We start from the raw sequence: 16,291 nt of genomic DNA, 5'->3' as shown, positions 1-16,291 counted from the left end.
AATCTAGTCAGATCTGCAGAGTCTAGGGAAGAGTCTGAACAGTGGCAGCAAGAATTTATTTGTTACATATTAGGTTTGAGGTTATCAGTGAGCCATACATAAAGATGTCAAATATGAAGTTAGATAACCAAAAGTGTTAGTCATCTACACTTAGTATAAAATTAAATGAGGGATTTTTAGAATGGGCTCTGTTGAACTTATACTTTATCAAGGGGACAAGGGAGAAGGAGAATGGGCAGATCACGTGTCTGGCACCCCTTAGTCAGCCCAGGCAGCTCCAATCTGTCATTTTAATATTTTAATTTTGTGTCTGAAAAATGGGTTCCACTGCTTTAAAAAGAGTGAAAATCACAGTTCTAGGTGATTTATGGCAATGTCTCCAGATTCTAAGTGTGACTCTGGAATTGGGAGAGTTTCCAATGCAAAACAAACCATGCCTAAAATTCCTCTAAAGATGGTTACCATCTGGAATTAGGGTTTTTTTTTTTTTTTCTTGTGAGGTGGTATTTTTTTCCCCATTATATTTGTTAACTTCCCCATAACCTAGTGACTTGATTATAGCTTTCAGTATTAGAAAGGCAGAGATTTTGATACTAAAAAGATAGCACTAATAAAGAGAGAACTTTTTTTACATGTGATTTGACAGATGAAATAGAAATGAAATCCTAAGTTAGCTAACGAGTCATCTTTAATATTCAGTTTTTCATAGGAACATGTCTTGGTCATATAAGCACTTGAGAATCCACAAGGCAATATTCAAATTGTTGATGAGAGGTAGCCACTAAAACACATGTCCGATATGTACTAGGAAGATCAAAAGGAAGGACTTATGGGAAGATGGAAAGAAAGAGAAACAGAGAAAAAGAAAAAAAGAGGAAGAAAGGAAGAGAGGGAGGGAGGAAATGAAGGAGGGCAGGAAGGAAGGGAGGAAGGGAGGGAGGAAAGGAAGAAGGGCAGGAAGGAAGGGAGGGAGGGAGGGAGGAAAGGAAGAAGGGCAGGGAGGAAGGGAGGAAGGGAGGGAGGAAAGGAAGAAGGGCAGGGAGGAAGGGAGGAAGGGAGGGAGGAAAGGAAGAAGGGCAGGGAGGAAGGGAGGAAGGGAGGGAAATGGAGAGAGGGACAAAAAGAGGGGAGGAAGGAAGAGGGAAGAACGATAGAAACAGCTTATAGAAAATCAAGTTGGGTGACATAATTTTTTTTTACTAACACCCACCAAGTGGTTTTACCATCTCTCCATCATGTCTTTCTTCAGCCATTCTTTTGTTTCTCAGGTCTCTGGATAAGGACATCAAAAGGTATCAACCGTGAGAAAAGGGAAGGAAAGAGAATTTGTAGGGTTTGTAGGAAACCAGACCAACCACATCTACTTTGCTTGTCGTGAACATGATTTAGAACAACTTTGCAAACTCTGATGATCCTGAGATAAAGAGGGAAAAGGGGGATTAAAGGAAAAGGCCTTGTATAAAACCACTTTGTCCACAATGTTTCACTTCAATTGAATGAAATGTCTCTTAGGCCCTAATCAGCCCTCATTTTATGAGGACTCTTCCACTTCAGCTGGATTACCTGTTCCTTGAGGAAGGGGACCACTAACATTAGCCTTTTCATGATTTTCAGCATGCACCACATAGTAGGCCTTGCAGTTGAATTAAATACAAGTATTTAATAACTAATGCTGGCCAGAGACATGTAAGTCAAGAAAAGAGCAATTTTCATTGGTGAATAAGAGGTACAAATGAACTGAATCTCCATTTTGGTTGTACAAAACTAACACTCATAATTTACTTAAATACTCAAATAGTTTCTACAATTATGTTTGTTCTTTTAGTAGGAACAATGTCCTGTTAGAGAAAAAAAGTATTTGCTAATATGTGTTCTATGAAGTTTTCTAAACCCTATTTAGTTGTAAAATAAAGTCTGAATTAATCTCACAAATATTTATTGAGCTCCCAAGCCCATGATTTTAGGTAGCACTGAGCCAAGACCAACATTGTTGCTGTCTCATGGAGCCTCAGGTGTATAGAGGAGATGGATATTAAGCAACTCATTACCTAATTATCTGATTAAAATCGTGATGAATCCTACAGTGGAGAAGCTGAGGAGGTGATGAGGTTACAGACTCAGGAATTCGTTCCTGAAAAATAAATTATGCTTGAACCCATATATGAAAGTTAAGGATAGATTAAGTGAATAAGGAAAAGGAGAATCGTTTTTAAGCAGTCTTGTGTGAAGCTGCCAAAGTGAGAAGGAGCATAACATGCTGGTGGAACCAAAGGAAGGCAGTGTGGCCAAACCCCACAGTGAGGGCGAAGTAGCACAAAGAGAGTTGGAGAGGATGACAGAAGCCTGTAAGATTATGAGCAGCTTTCCATGGATGTATTTTGTTTTTAAGCTGGATGTGCAGATTACTCAGAAGTTTCTATGTTTGACTGTACATGAAAATTGTCAAAGTCTTAGATGTGTGGCATAGCTGATTCTGGGGTATGAGGACTTAATCTATTTTAAATTCTTCCTCCCATTGTTTCCTTTTTCCTAACCTTTAAAATATAAAATGATGTGTAGATGGATCTTTTTAGATAATGGCTGAGTTATATATTTTTTTAATTCTTTATTGAAGGGATAAGGTAAACCTTAGAAGAGAACAGAGGGACACTGATGGAGGCTACCATTTGCCAAATTTTGTTCTGTGAATATAATATGATGTTACCTTAAAAACAGAAGAATTATGTGGTTAAACCTTTGGGGGAAATAGTAGGTTAAATAAAGGTAAACGGGTTTCCTTATTGAAGGATTCCTCAGAGCCTTTACTATTCCATCTAATCAGTGTTTTCAACAAACATTCCCATCTTATACTGAACACAAGGATATAGTATGACTATGAAAGACATGATCCCTGACCCCATGGACTTTACAGAGGAGGAAGCATAGAGTGATCACCAAAGAGTTTCCAGGACTTCCCAAACTTGCCTCTGTGCAGAATTCTCTTTTAGCAGAGCCTCTCACTGAACAGTATTTGAGAAATGCGTGCTAGTCCTGTCTAGAAGAATCAGTACTAGGCATCCCCAAAACACTTAGATTGAGTCATAAGGAAACAGACTTTTAAAAATGCCAGATGAGACCTTGTTTCCTGGAGGACAAACCAGATGACATACGGGAGGATGCCCTTTTCAAATAATGTAGGAGAAGCATCATTAGAAGACCCTGTGTGCCCCAGAGTGAGAAATGCTAACTGTCTCTGCACTGGATTTGACAAGAACATCAGGCAGTTCTCATGATAAGCATCAGAAATCCACATCTTTCTTCAGACCAACTCTGGAGACAGATCAGTTAATGTTCCCCAAGCAATTTAAACCTCATGCCAATTATGCAATAACTGGGTCCTGTTGTGGTGTCTATTTTTATGCAATTTTAATTCAGAAAAGGGTATCACTCTAGGTGTGAAGCTAATCAAGACAACCATCTCTTCATTCTGAAAACAAATGTGTATTCTGGAAGTTGATGACTCTGTGAGTGTGTGTATGTGTGAAGAACTAATGAAAAATTTCCTTTATCTTCTGACCATCTCCAACCCAAGATCTTGTTTGAAGTTCTTCCAGGAGAACAAACATTGAATTGGTGTTGCCCAAATAACTGAAGATAATGGGCATTTGGCTGGGGTAGAGTAATGGAAAAGGCCTTTTAGTTTCCATATTATTTTGGGCTTATTAAATTTCATCATGCTTGATGTTGGCGTTTGAATAAAGACTTCTCTTTCATGTTTTTTTTTTTTTTCTAAAATGCTGCAGACAGTATTTAGACAGGAGATTTCCTGATACAGAATTAAGAGAGACCAGAGATGACTTTTCTAGCAATTCTGGCATCTCAGAGTTTTCCTTTCCAATGAACTTTTATTTTTCCCCAAGGGCTCTACTTCTTGTAGATCCACATGATTCACACTATACTGAGTTATGGGGTATTGTTTTGTGATTTTATCTAGAAGGATACAAAAGATAACTTATTTCAGGTAAATCTGTATAATGAAGATGTCTTGGTACGTAAAACATACTCAAGAATGTTTATTAAATTGTTTAATCTTGTTAGTGACAAACGTTTCCTGTGAGTCATTTTCCTTTTGGTGATAATGCCATAAACTCAGGAAGTCAAAGGTCATATCCACTTGCTCTGGTCCCTGACTGCAAATCTACTTTTAAGAGAATTACTGTTGTCAGATAATATCACAGGAGAAACCAGACCAGAACACAGGATAGAAGAAAATTATTTAGTAGAACATCTAAATACATGTCAGGCTGACCTGTATCCTGGCACACACCATTGAGTAAAAACACTCAATGAAAAGTGATGATCCTCCATCCTCCCTACCTCATTCATCACTGACTAAATTCTGCACATTTATTAACAATAACCTTGGTTACAAGGATGACAAGAGTACAAAAATTAAATGTCATTTCTTTACCAGAAAATACTGTGCATTCCGAATAGGAGCTGGTACCTAGAACTGCACAACCAGTAACTAAATTTCCTCCATGATTCTCCCTGAAAGCCTAGTGCCTCTCTTCATGCATGCACGTCAACTTAATTCTATCTTCCTTCTGCTGACATTTTCCCTACTTTTGCCATTAGAGCAAGATGATAGCTGTAATTGCAACGCCAGCCACAGCCCTAGATCTGCATAACCTCCTAATTCCTGTTCTGTGCCCTAATTTCAGTTTTGTAAAATAGAGTATCTGGCCCAACTTAGGTCACGTGGTTCTAGTGTTATCAGCTGTGGCCAAGATCAATGGCCCATCTGCTCTGCTGTTCACATATGGAGAGGCATCGTACACAAAATGATTGCCATTATACTTTTCATGCCTTTTCGAATCTAAATGGAAATACATCTCTATGTCATGTTCAAAAAGTTTTAGCTGAAACAATGTAAGATTTGAATGATTAAAATAAATCACATAAAACCTAAATATTATGTGATTTTCTACTGGGATGCATTTATGAATGTTCATTGGAGAAATCTTACCATAGCTTGTCATTCTCAACAAGTGGTGCTTAAATGTTAGGGCACATAGAATCTCCCATAGATTTTGTTGAAAATAAGGATTCCTTTGCCCTACCTTGGAAAGTCTAAGCAAGTCTGAAAGATTTGTTCATGCTCTCTCTAAGTGATTCTGCTGTACATGGGACACAGTTTGAAAAATATGGGTCTAGATTAAATAAAAGGAAAAAGAAGCAGGACTAAGAGTTTAAGAGAAGGGCCTTCAGTGGAGGGGAGAACAGAAGAAAACTGGCTTTTGATTGTTTCTGGGGAATCCTTTCCTTGCTATAAGCTTTCTCAACCACCGGGAGAACCACCAAGCCCTCACTCCTGAATCAAACTTTCTCAGAGGATTTTCACTACTATATTTAACATGCTCCATGGATTTGTATCTAGCAATGTCCAGTTATTCTCATGAAAAGATGTGCAGCATCCCACTTCGGATGAGAAGACTTTTCTAGCCAAGGAAGGTAACATTCTACCTGTTCCTGCCAGGCTGATAATAGAGATAGCTACTGCTCATTCAGGCTATGAATGCAAAGCCAGCTTTGCAGTCAGGCAGAGCTCAGTTCTCCTCTGATATCGGCTGAATGAAATGATACAGATTCTCTTTTCAAGCACCTGTCAAGGGAAGAACATACTCCACAAAGGGGGTACATAAGTGATCTTACACTCGGAGACAGCACTGTGACAATCATTACATTGTTTTGCAAGAGTCAACTTTAACAATGACAGGAGTTTCACAGCAACTGCAAAATTTCAGAGGCACAACCCGCCATGAGTGAGGAGGAACATGCCACACAGGAGTTTTTGTACCTCTCCCTTTCGGCCCTAGGCTAGGTGTCTTTTGGTGTTATATGAAAAAGTAGCAGACACTTCTTTCTGGAACATTTGTTCACAAAGGCTCTAATTTCATTGATTGATCTAGTCTAGTGATTAATTTGTCTGTTTTAAAATATTGTAAAAATATTAAGGCACAGTTTTTGTTAAGCTGTGCCAGGAACTATGCTATGTGCTAGAGATACACCTGAATGCAAAACTGGCACAGCCCCGGGGGGGGTGTGGCTCAGTCACTTGAGCATCAGACTCTCGATTTCAGCTCAGGTCATGATCTCAGGGTTGTGAGATTGGGCCCCACATTGGGCTCCATGCTTAGTGTGGGGTCTGCTTGAGATTCTCTCCGTCTCTCTTTCCCTCGTCCTCTGCCCCTCCTCTCACTTGCCCTCATGCTCTCTCTCTCAAAATGAATAAATAAAATCTTAAAAAAAAAAAAAAAAAACCAAAAAGCTGGCATAGCCCCTGTCTATGAAAAGGGGAAATGAGGAAGACAGATGTGAAGACAACAGTCACAGACAATATAAAATTACAAATGAGCTGCTTTGGAATGTGCTGTGAGATGCTAGAAAATGGAGAAATTACCCTGTCAGAAAGGTTACAGGTAGTGAAACAGAGTGGTGGGCTAACAGTTGGAATAACCAGTTGAGGAATAGCGAGGAGGAGGGGTATTTATTTGCAAAGGTTAGCTTGGTATGGGGGGTGTTGGGGAGAGATCTAGGCAATTCAAGAAGCTGATGAAGGAGAGAGCAAGGGTGTTGTTCTAGGCTGAATTGTGTCCTTCAAAAAGATATGTGGATGGTGACTAACATAACATAATAAAAAAGTAAATAAAATTTAAAAAAAAGATATGTGGAGTCCTAACCCCCAAAATGTGACCTTATTTGCAAATAGGGTCATTGCAGATAAAAGTGGTTAAGGTGAGGTCATACTGGTTGTAGAGTGGTTCCTTAATCCACTGTGACTGGTGTTTTTCTAAGAGGAGGAAACAGATACATAGAACGAAGATGGCCATGTGAAGACAAAGGCAGGAACTGGAGTTAGGCTGCCCTGAAGCAAAGAACATCTGGGTCTACCAGCGGCTGGAAGAGGCAAGGAAGTGTCCTCACCTAAGGCTTTGGAGGGAGTAGGGCCCTGCCAACAATATGTGGTACTTTCTTGTGTAGCCCCGGGAAACACGTGTGCAGCAAGACTGGTATTAAACCAGCCTGAAGTGCAGAGCAGGCCAGACCACACAGAGCCTTGAAGATCTTATTGAAGGTGTTACTCTTAAGAACACTGGGGAATCAGATCATTGTTTTGAACCAATACGGCGATAATGGCTGAATCCTGTGTGAGAGGATAAGTTTACTCCATGGTCACTTGAATTTCTTCATAGATGAATTGGAAGAAGGCAAGAATGACAGTTAACCAACATTCCAAATCATTGATATTCCAAATGGCCACCTAATAAGATCACAGTTTTCTCTCCCACTACCCCAGATTTTAGGAATCAAGCTTTCTTTACTGGCTAATACTGGACAGCTGAAGCAGATGTTTCCAAATTGCATTCCAGGGAACAGTAATTCTAAGATATACATTTCAGAAAATATTCCATGGCCAAAGAAGTTTAGGAATTTCTAAGTTTCTTGGGGTGTTTCTTCCTGCTTGCAGAATCATAATGTGCATTAACATATTGTCGTCTGTTGGAAGTTCTGTAGAAAGACTTGAACCTCAATTTCCAAATATGTTTGACCATGAAATACTCTTGGACCAAACCAAAACCAGAAATAGGTGAAATGTACCTGTTAACTTTTCAAGGAATTTACTTTTGGAAATGCAGAGAAGTTTTTAAAGATAATATTTTTGTGCCCTTGCTCCACTTTCAGAACTAGGAATCGCTATCCAGTTGCAATCCTGCCCTACAATTTTTCTCTTCCCTGTGTGCATGGCCTGCTGGGGGAATAGCTGCTTACAATGAAGCTCAAATCTTCCTTCCTCTTCTCTTCTCTTCTCCCATATGAGTCTCATTTGAGAAATCTCCCCTCAAGCAATTCTTCCATCAGAGTGTGGAAAAAATAGTTCTGAACAAAAAAGAAATTGTAATGCTTTTTCAAATGACATGTTTAAATGTGATTTGAAATGGATAGCTCCGGACTTCAAAGTGTTGGCCATCCTAACCAAGAAAGATAGTGCTATACCTGGAAAGGATTCTGAGGGTCATTTGGCACAAAACACTCATTTTGTTTTTAAGTAAGTAAAGGCCTGGGTAGCCAGAGACAGTACCATACCACGCAGCTCATCGGATAGCACAGCAGGAGGGAGATTAGACATGTTTACTCTCAGCCCTACCTCCTCTTGAAATATGTCTTCAGGGGCCTTTAAAAAACCTAAATAAACTCCTGATAGTACTTGAATCCAGATATTAATCGCAACTATAAGGAAGATCACCAAGAAGGCAATCAACTAATTCAAGAATCTCAGTAGCACATACCTTCTTTGCGAGTGAAACTAACCAATTCAATAAACCAACAAAACGGGGAGGGAAAAATCTATAAACAGTAATACCTTGTAAAGTTGTATGTTTTAATTGTCCATGTAGCACATAAATTATTTCCTTTAAGTTACCACAAATAATCTCTTTTCACACATTCATATATTCATTGTAAGTTCTCTATTCTTGGTGGAGATATTTTTTTCCCCTTCTGAACAATAAAATAATAAGAAAATGACTGAAAAAAATCTGCTTTGGCTCTTTTATATTCTCACTCCTTTCCTTCTGCAATCTTTGGTTGCAGGTAAAAAAACATCTCCTGCTCCATACCAACCACCCAAGAGAGAAGAGTCATATTTTGCTATCTCTGCCCTTTTTACCATCCAGGCTGCTAAAAATCCTTACTAATGCATTTATGAAAATAAGTCTTAGCTTGTTCTGTCATTGCTACCCCACAGAGGTACATGTTTTGCATACCTGATTCTGCACCTAAGCAATAGCCTTTCAGAAAGGTGATGGGCACAGCAGATGGGAAGATGGCATCAATGCATGTGACTGTGCCCCATCGTGAATTTAGGCGGGGAGATATGCAAATGCTGTGTTGCCCCTGGTGTGCACATCTTACAGACACTTCAAGAGAAGTGGTGGTTATGCAACACGACACCTTCCCCCAAACCAGCTTTCACCTTGTGCTCCATTGAAGAAACAGCAATCTGTTCCAATATTGGAGCATAATCAGCCTAAGGAAACCCTTGAGACAATTGTTCAGTGCCCATTTCTTCTTACTCAGGAATTTTTAAGGATAATTTTGTCTCTATGCAATTTTCTACTTACTAGATAGTTTTAGAACCTAATCCACACATAAAACATATTTCCAGATATAATTTCATCAACATTAAATAGGAATGATACCGCCTGGACACATCTAGATTTACTCATTTCCACCCACCTCCTACTGGCCTATTTTGCTTCTTCTGTCGAGACAGAACATTGGTGTCATCCCACTTGGGCCAAAGTAAAAGCACATCCAGTTCTCAGTGTTCTCTTATCTCAGAAAGCAGATAAATATTTCAGAATGTTTAAGGAGCTGCCTTCAAACTGCCACCACCACGCTGGTAGTAAACAGCACAAAGAAATGAGGGTTCTTCTTCCAGTTCAGGAAAGATGAAGAGAAAGACTGAAAATTTTTAAAAAGAAACAGAAGCCTAAACCAATCCCCCACTACTTACTCGCCGAGGGACCTTGAACATGCCTCTTCATCCTTCTGAGCTATAGTTTTCTCATCTTAAAATAAGTCATAATATTTACTCAAATATTAGTTGGGAGGCAGAAGCAACTGAGGTTTTACAAAGTATCATTATGGTTACTGGCACATCAAAGCTCTCAGCCTTAACACTTCACCTTCCTTTCTCTGGCTCTTTTGAACTTCAGCATTCCACCCAAGGTAGCTTCAGAAATCAAATGCCACCTGTGTATCCAAAAGAAAGTTATTTGTGAAAGTTTAACCTAAAAAAAATCCTGTCTTCCAGAGTCTATTTAACATCTAGAGTTAAATAAAATATCATCACGCCCTTCCGCCTAACTTCCGCCTACCCGCCCGCGCCCCCGGACCGGAAGCGCCGCGCTCGAACCCCAACCTCCTCGTCTGGCTTGAAACACGGGCGCCGGCAAGATGCCGGCTTACCACTCTTCTCTCATGGACCCTGACACCAAACTCATTGGAAACATGGAAACTCTGTTGCCTCTCAGAAGTCAGTTCAAAGGACCTGCCCCTAGAGAGACAAAAGATACAGATATTGTGGATGAAGCCACTGTCTTTTGAAGGCCAATGTCTTCTTCAAAAACTAGGAGATTAAGAATGAAGCTGATAGAACCTTGATATATATAACTCTACATTTCTGAGTGTCTAAAGAAACTCCAAAAGTGCAATTCCAAAAGCCAAGGTGAAAAAGAAATGTATACACCGGGAATCACTAATTTTCCCTTTCCTGGAGAGCCTGGTTTTCCACTTAATGCAATTTATGCCAAACCTGCAAACAAACAGGAAGTTGAGGTGATGAGGGCCTACTTACAGCAGCTGAGACAAGAGACTGGACTGAGACTTTGTGAGAAAGTTTTTGACCCTCAGAATGATAAACCTAGCAAGTGGTGGACTTGCTTTGTGAAGAGACAGTTCATGAACAAGAGTCTTTCAGGACCTGGACAGTGAAAGCCTGAGCAGACACTTTCCACAGCCGTGGGCAGCCTTTCACAGCAAGGTGTACATAGTTATTTGCCTTTATTTGATAAAGTTTTATACAGAAGAGAGAAGAGAGCATGTCTTCACTTGAAGAGCTCTTTATCAAGAATTTGGGGCGGGGAGGGAAGAATGGGTGATTTGAAATTTTCTGCAGTATTAAGCTGGTGCTTAATAAAAATAAGTAAGAATAAAGAAATTTCTAACATTCCATGTCAAAACAAAAACAAAAAAAAATATCACCACAATAATACATTGGGGAAAAATACAGACTAGACAACAAATGGACTCCACAGAAGGCATAATGGGGGCTATGTCCATGAATAAGAGCTTAAGAAAATCAAAGTATTGGGGCGCCTGGGTGGCTCAGTTGGTTAAGCGACTGCCTTCGGCTCAGGTCATGATCCTGGAGTCCTGGGATCGAGTCCCACATCGGGCTCCCTGCTCAGCGGGGAGTCTGCTTCTCCTTCTGACCCTCTTCCCTCTCGTGCTCTCTGTCTCTCGCTCTCTCTCTCTCAAATAAATAAATAAAATAAAATCTTTAAAAAAAAAAAAAGAAAATCAAAGTATTCAGTCCAGCATATAGGCCATATCAATTCCACTATTTCCAACAGATAAAAGAGTTAAGGGAATATTGGACAGACCCAGGAGGCAATTAAATGTTAGTGGTTAACATGCATAAGTTTGGAGTCAAATACAACTATATTCCAAACCCAGCTCTACCACATACTAACTGTGCCATCATAAGCCATTTAACCTCTGTAAGCTTCAGTGTTTTCATCTGTAAAAAGGGGGTAAAAGTATTTAATTTATGGGGTTATTTTTGTGAGTAATAAAAATACTGCAATGAATAGAGTTCTGCACAATATCAGCCAAGTGGCAAATGTTCAATAAATGACATCAATTATTGCTGTTTTTTTCTTTTTTCTGGATACCTAAGACCAAATCTGATTCACTCATAATCACAGAGCTTCAGTCTTCTGATGCTCCAAAATGCATAGTAGGAACCCAGTGCTTGGGTATAGAAACAAACAAAAGAAGAATAATATTCTCTTCTCTGATGAATATTCCTCCTCCCTTAAATAGTCAGGAAATAATATGGTAAGCATCAGTGAGACCATCAAGAAACATACAGTAACTTGGAGTCCGTGCTCTGCAGCTGTCACATACAGGTGTGAATTTTGTAAAGCATGCTCATTTTAGTTCAACTACCTGCTTCTCTTCTAGAGCAGAACTAAAATATTTAGCCATGCAACCAATGGGGAAATTTTAATTTTTGTCCTAGTCAGTTGGCTGGCATGATAGTTGAAAACATAGCACTTGTCAAGGCCATTCTTTTTAAAGATTTATTTATTTATTTGAGAGAGAGAGAGCAAGCGAGCTCAGGGTGGGGAGGGACAGAAGAAGAGGGAAAGAGAGTCCCAAGCAGACTCCATGCTGATTACATCACCCAGGTGCCCCAAGGCCATTCTTTTTAGATATCTAAAAAAGACAAGAAATCTAGATCTCTGGGTTAAATGGTAAGTATTCAAAGTGAAATCCACCAGATGTACCAATAGTTTCCCGGGTAAAAGCAATATTTTTTTCAGAAGGATCCCATTTTTCTGTTTCATGGGAGCACTGATAGGCAGTTGTAAATCATCATGTTGCCAAAGATTGAACATCTCAGCCCCAGTCTAGGGCAGTGTGGGGGGGTGAGCAAATAAGATCAGTTGATGTGGAACAAAACCAAAGGGAAATATTTATTATATTACTGCTTTGTGTGAATACCAGTAAGGAAAAGAATATGTGGGGGGAAAAATACAATGAACAAGCTCAAAATCTCAAATGAATAGCTCTTGCTGATCCTGAACTGAATGTTCCAGGAGTCAACAGCTGAAAATGTTTTACTAATTTTACATTATTTTTAAGTAGCTAGTATATATGGCTCTTCATGTTATTTAAATATTATGTGTGTGTGTATGTGTGTGTGTGTATATATATATATAATTTAACATCTTGGGGAGGCCAACATAGCATGTGACTGAAATACTGTGAAATTATTTATAAAATTTATAAAATTCAAATGAGACTGCCTCTAGGTTTTGTATACAAATCTGTATAACAGTTTTAGGGGCGCCTGGGTGGCTCAGTCCATTAAGCGTCGACTCTTGATTTCAGCCCAGGTGATGATCTCAGGATTGTGAGATCCAGCCCTGAGTCAGGCTCTGTGCTCAGCGGGGAATCTGCTTCTCCCTTTCCCTCTGCCCCTACCCCCACTCGTGCTCTTTTTCTCTCTCTCTAAAATAAATAAATAAGTCTTTAAAACAAACAAAACACAAATGTTTATAACAGTTTTATTTGTAATCTACAAAGCTAAAACAATCCAAATATCTGTCAGCTGATAAATGGATTAAAAAAAAAAAAGGTAGCATAGCCATACTGTGGAATACTACACAGTAATAAAAAAGGAATGAATTAATAATACACACAACAACATGGATGAATCTCAGAAGTATAGTCCAGAATCAAAAGGCTGCATACTCTATAAATACGTTTATATGACTTTCTGGAATAGGCAGAAAACTGAAGTGATTGCCAGAGGCCAGGGTGGAGTAGGGATTCTCTGCAAAGGGGCACAAGAATTTGGGGAGGAGATACTATATATCTTGATTGTGGTGGTGGTTATGAAAACTCATAGAACTACACACTGAAAAACAGATGAATTTTACTGTATGTAAATTGTATCTTGATAAAAATAAAATTAAAAAAATACCTGTGAGGTTTAACAAAAATCCATGAAGGGGTCGCTGTGGCTCCTTCCTGAGGCAGCATAACTGACAAAGCCAGGCCTCGTTGAGTTCTAATTACCTGCTGGCTGACCAGACCTTCGATCACTTCCACTTGGCCTCAGTACACAGCCGGGAGCACTAGTGAAAGTAACAACACCTGGTAATTGACATATAAGATTATATTAGTTTCAGGTATACAATATAATGATTTGATATTTGTATATATTGAGAAACAATCACCACCATAAGTCTAGTTAACATCCATCCCCACCTAGAGTTAACAATTTTTCCTCCTGTGATAAGATCTACTCTGTGCAACTTTGAAGTATACAATACAATAACTAACTATAATCACCATGTTATACATAACATCTCCAGGATTTATTTGTTTTATAACTGGAAGTTTGTACCTTTTGACTCCCTTTAATTCATTTTGCGCACTCTCTAGCACTGTGTCTGGCAAGCACCAATCCGTTCTCTGTATTATGGGTTCATCTTTGTTTTTGTTTTTCTTTAAGATCCCACATGTAAGTGAGATAACTCAGTGCCTTTCTCTGACTTATTTCACTTAGCATAATGCCCTCAAAATATCCTTCTTTTTTATGGTTGAATAATGTTTCATTGTGTATATATATGGCATCTTCTTTATTCATTTATCCACCGATGGACACTTGGCTTGCTTCCTTAGCTACTGTAAATAATGCTGCCATAAACACAGGGGTGCTTATATTTTTCAGATTAGTATTTTTGCTTTCTTTGGGTAAATACCCAGTGGTGGAATTACTGGATCACATGGTAGTTCTATTTTTAATTTTTTGAGGAGCCTCCATACCATTTTTGTAGTGGTTGCACCAATTTACATTCCTACTAACAGTGCACATCCTCATCAATACTTTTTATCTCTTATCTTCTGGATAATTGCCATTCTAACAGGTATGAGGCGATATCTCATTGTGGTTTTGATCTGCATTTCCCTGACGATTAGTGACGATGTGGCAGAATTATTTAAATGACGTTTTCATCAGGTAGTCCAAATTGAGATGTGCTGTCAGTGAAAAAAAACACACTGCATGTTTTGAAGATTTGGTACAAAAATTATAAAATAACTCATCAATTTTTATATTGATTTTCATGTTAAAATGGTAATCTTTTAGATATGTTGAATTAAAATATATTTTAAAAATTAATATTTCTTCACATGGACTCTAGAAGATTTTAAGTTCCCTATGAAATTTAAAATTTGAAATTTAAAACTTCACATTATATGTGAAATTTTGTGACTCACCTATATTTCTATTTGATAGCACAGCTCTATAACCTTGGTAAATGACTGAATTTCAGTTTCCCTATACGTAAATTATTGTAGGAATCAAAACTAATGAAAGTTAAGAAATTAGCATAGTGTCTGGATCTTAGGGGACTTTCAAAAACGAATGCTATAATTAACACAAAGCTATAGATTTCAGTAATTATTTACATACTGTACCTATATTGAAGAAGTGTCAAATTATTAGATGACCATAATATAAAGAAATAAGTTTAGGTAGAGTACAGCCAGATTATAGGGTTTAATTACTGTAGAGGCAGCTTTTAGGCAACAGGCTTGAGCAATAGAGACTTGAGCAAGGCAAAAGGGCCCACAGTGACCACTGAGCTGAACGCAAACAGGCTCATTAGGCCATAGGCCCTAACTGACTAATGGGCTACTTACAATAGGGTACAGTTACCAAAAAAGGGAAAATTCCCTATGTCCCCATGCTCCTTCACTCCATTCTCATGGCAGACATTCTCTCCTTTCTCCCTTGAAGTGTATTCAGTAAACTTCTGTCTTTTTTGTTCTGCGTTGGTGAATTCTTTTACTTTGGGCACTGCTGGCCCCCACCAGATCAGGACACCCCACAATTACCTGCCCTTATAGTTAATTTAAAAGCAGATTCTGGGGCACCTAGGTGGCTCAGTTGGTTGAGCGGCTGACTCTTGATTTCAGCTCAGGTCATGATCTCAGAGTCGTAGGATTGAGACCCGCGTGGGGCTCCATGCTCAACAGAGAGTCTGCTTGTTCTTCTCCCTCTGCCCCTCCCCTGTTCTCTCTCTCTCAAATAAATAAATAAATCTTAAAAAAAAAAAGTTCTTGTGGGCAAGTTAGAATTGTCACCCAAAGGTAGTGGTGATGGTGGTGAGGGGTTCATATAAAGGGACTTTGAGGAAGAAAGTCAGTTCTCTGGAGTTTGGGAGGATTAAAGCTTTGAGTGGTTCTAGGAATGGTAGAATGACCCTGTGAAACACCCACAGGTCAAAGAACCCTGAAAGGGAAAAGCAGCATAACCTGAAGCCCAGGGAGCTGGGCTAGAGCATGGCGCTTAGAGTCATGGGGAACCTCAACCTCGAGCGTGGCACAGAAAGTGTGGACATCAAGCTGAGAGCACAAGGAGAGAGACTCTGGTGGATTGAGGACCAGAGACCCTTTACCATATTTCTGGACTAGATAAATTCAAACATTTCAGTATAACTTTAAGGTAGGAAAGTCTCCCCCCACCTACACACATGCACACATGTACACATGACATCAAAATGCAAGATGTACCAACTCTGGCAAGCGACTGGGTTACTTTAGAAAAATAAAGGAATGGTACATTCCTGCACCTCAAGTTCTGTCTCACATATCATGGTGGATCCCTGTATACAATCTTGCATACTCATAGGAAAATATTTTGGTATTGTTAAAAAACAAATTCTGGGTAAATTTAAAGATCTAAGTGGCTTTATTCAATGATTCATGAATTTATCCCATCTCACAAGTAGAAAGGAGTTCTGAGGAACTGTACCAAACAGAAGATTTTTATAGGAAGCAGGGTGGGGCAAGACGTTATTTGCAAAAGAAAAGAAAGGATTGTTTAGGGAAGGTCACCTTCCCTTAGGAGAAGGATGGGGAGTCTCATCATGTAGGTTACCTC

The 16,291-nt window shown here is 39.1% G+C and overlaps 1 long non-coding RNA gene and 1 pseudogene across 2 annotated transcripts in view; both read left to right on the top strand.

Annotated features, from left to right (window-relative positions):
* Nucleotides 1-16,291, top strand: part of LOC141374206 (uncharacterized) — a 211,880-nt gene that overhangs the window by 48,637 nt on the left and 146,952 nt on the right. The gene's annotated exons all lie outside the window — the stretch shown is intronic.
* On the top strand, nt 9,942-10,656 carry LOC112833971 (actin-related protein 2/3 complex subunit 3 pseudogene; annotated as a pseudogene).

This window comes from Callorhinus ursinus, unplaced genomic scaffold (assembly GCF_003265705.2).
Source record: "Callorhinus ursinus isolate GAN/ISIS: 27379988/994484 unplaced genomic scaffold, GSC_fseal_2.0 scaffold15, whole genome shotgun sequence".
Lineage (NCBI taxonomy): Eukaryota > Metazoa > Chordata > Mammalia > Carnivora > Otariidae > Callorhinus > Callorhinus ursinus.
This window is presented reverse-complemented; position numbering and strand designations above follow the sequence as displayed.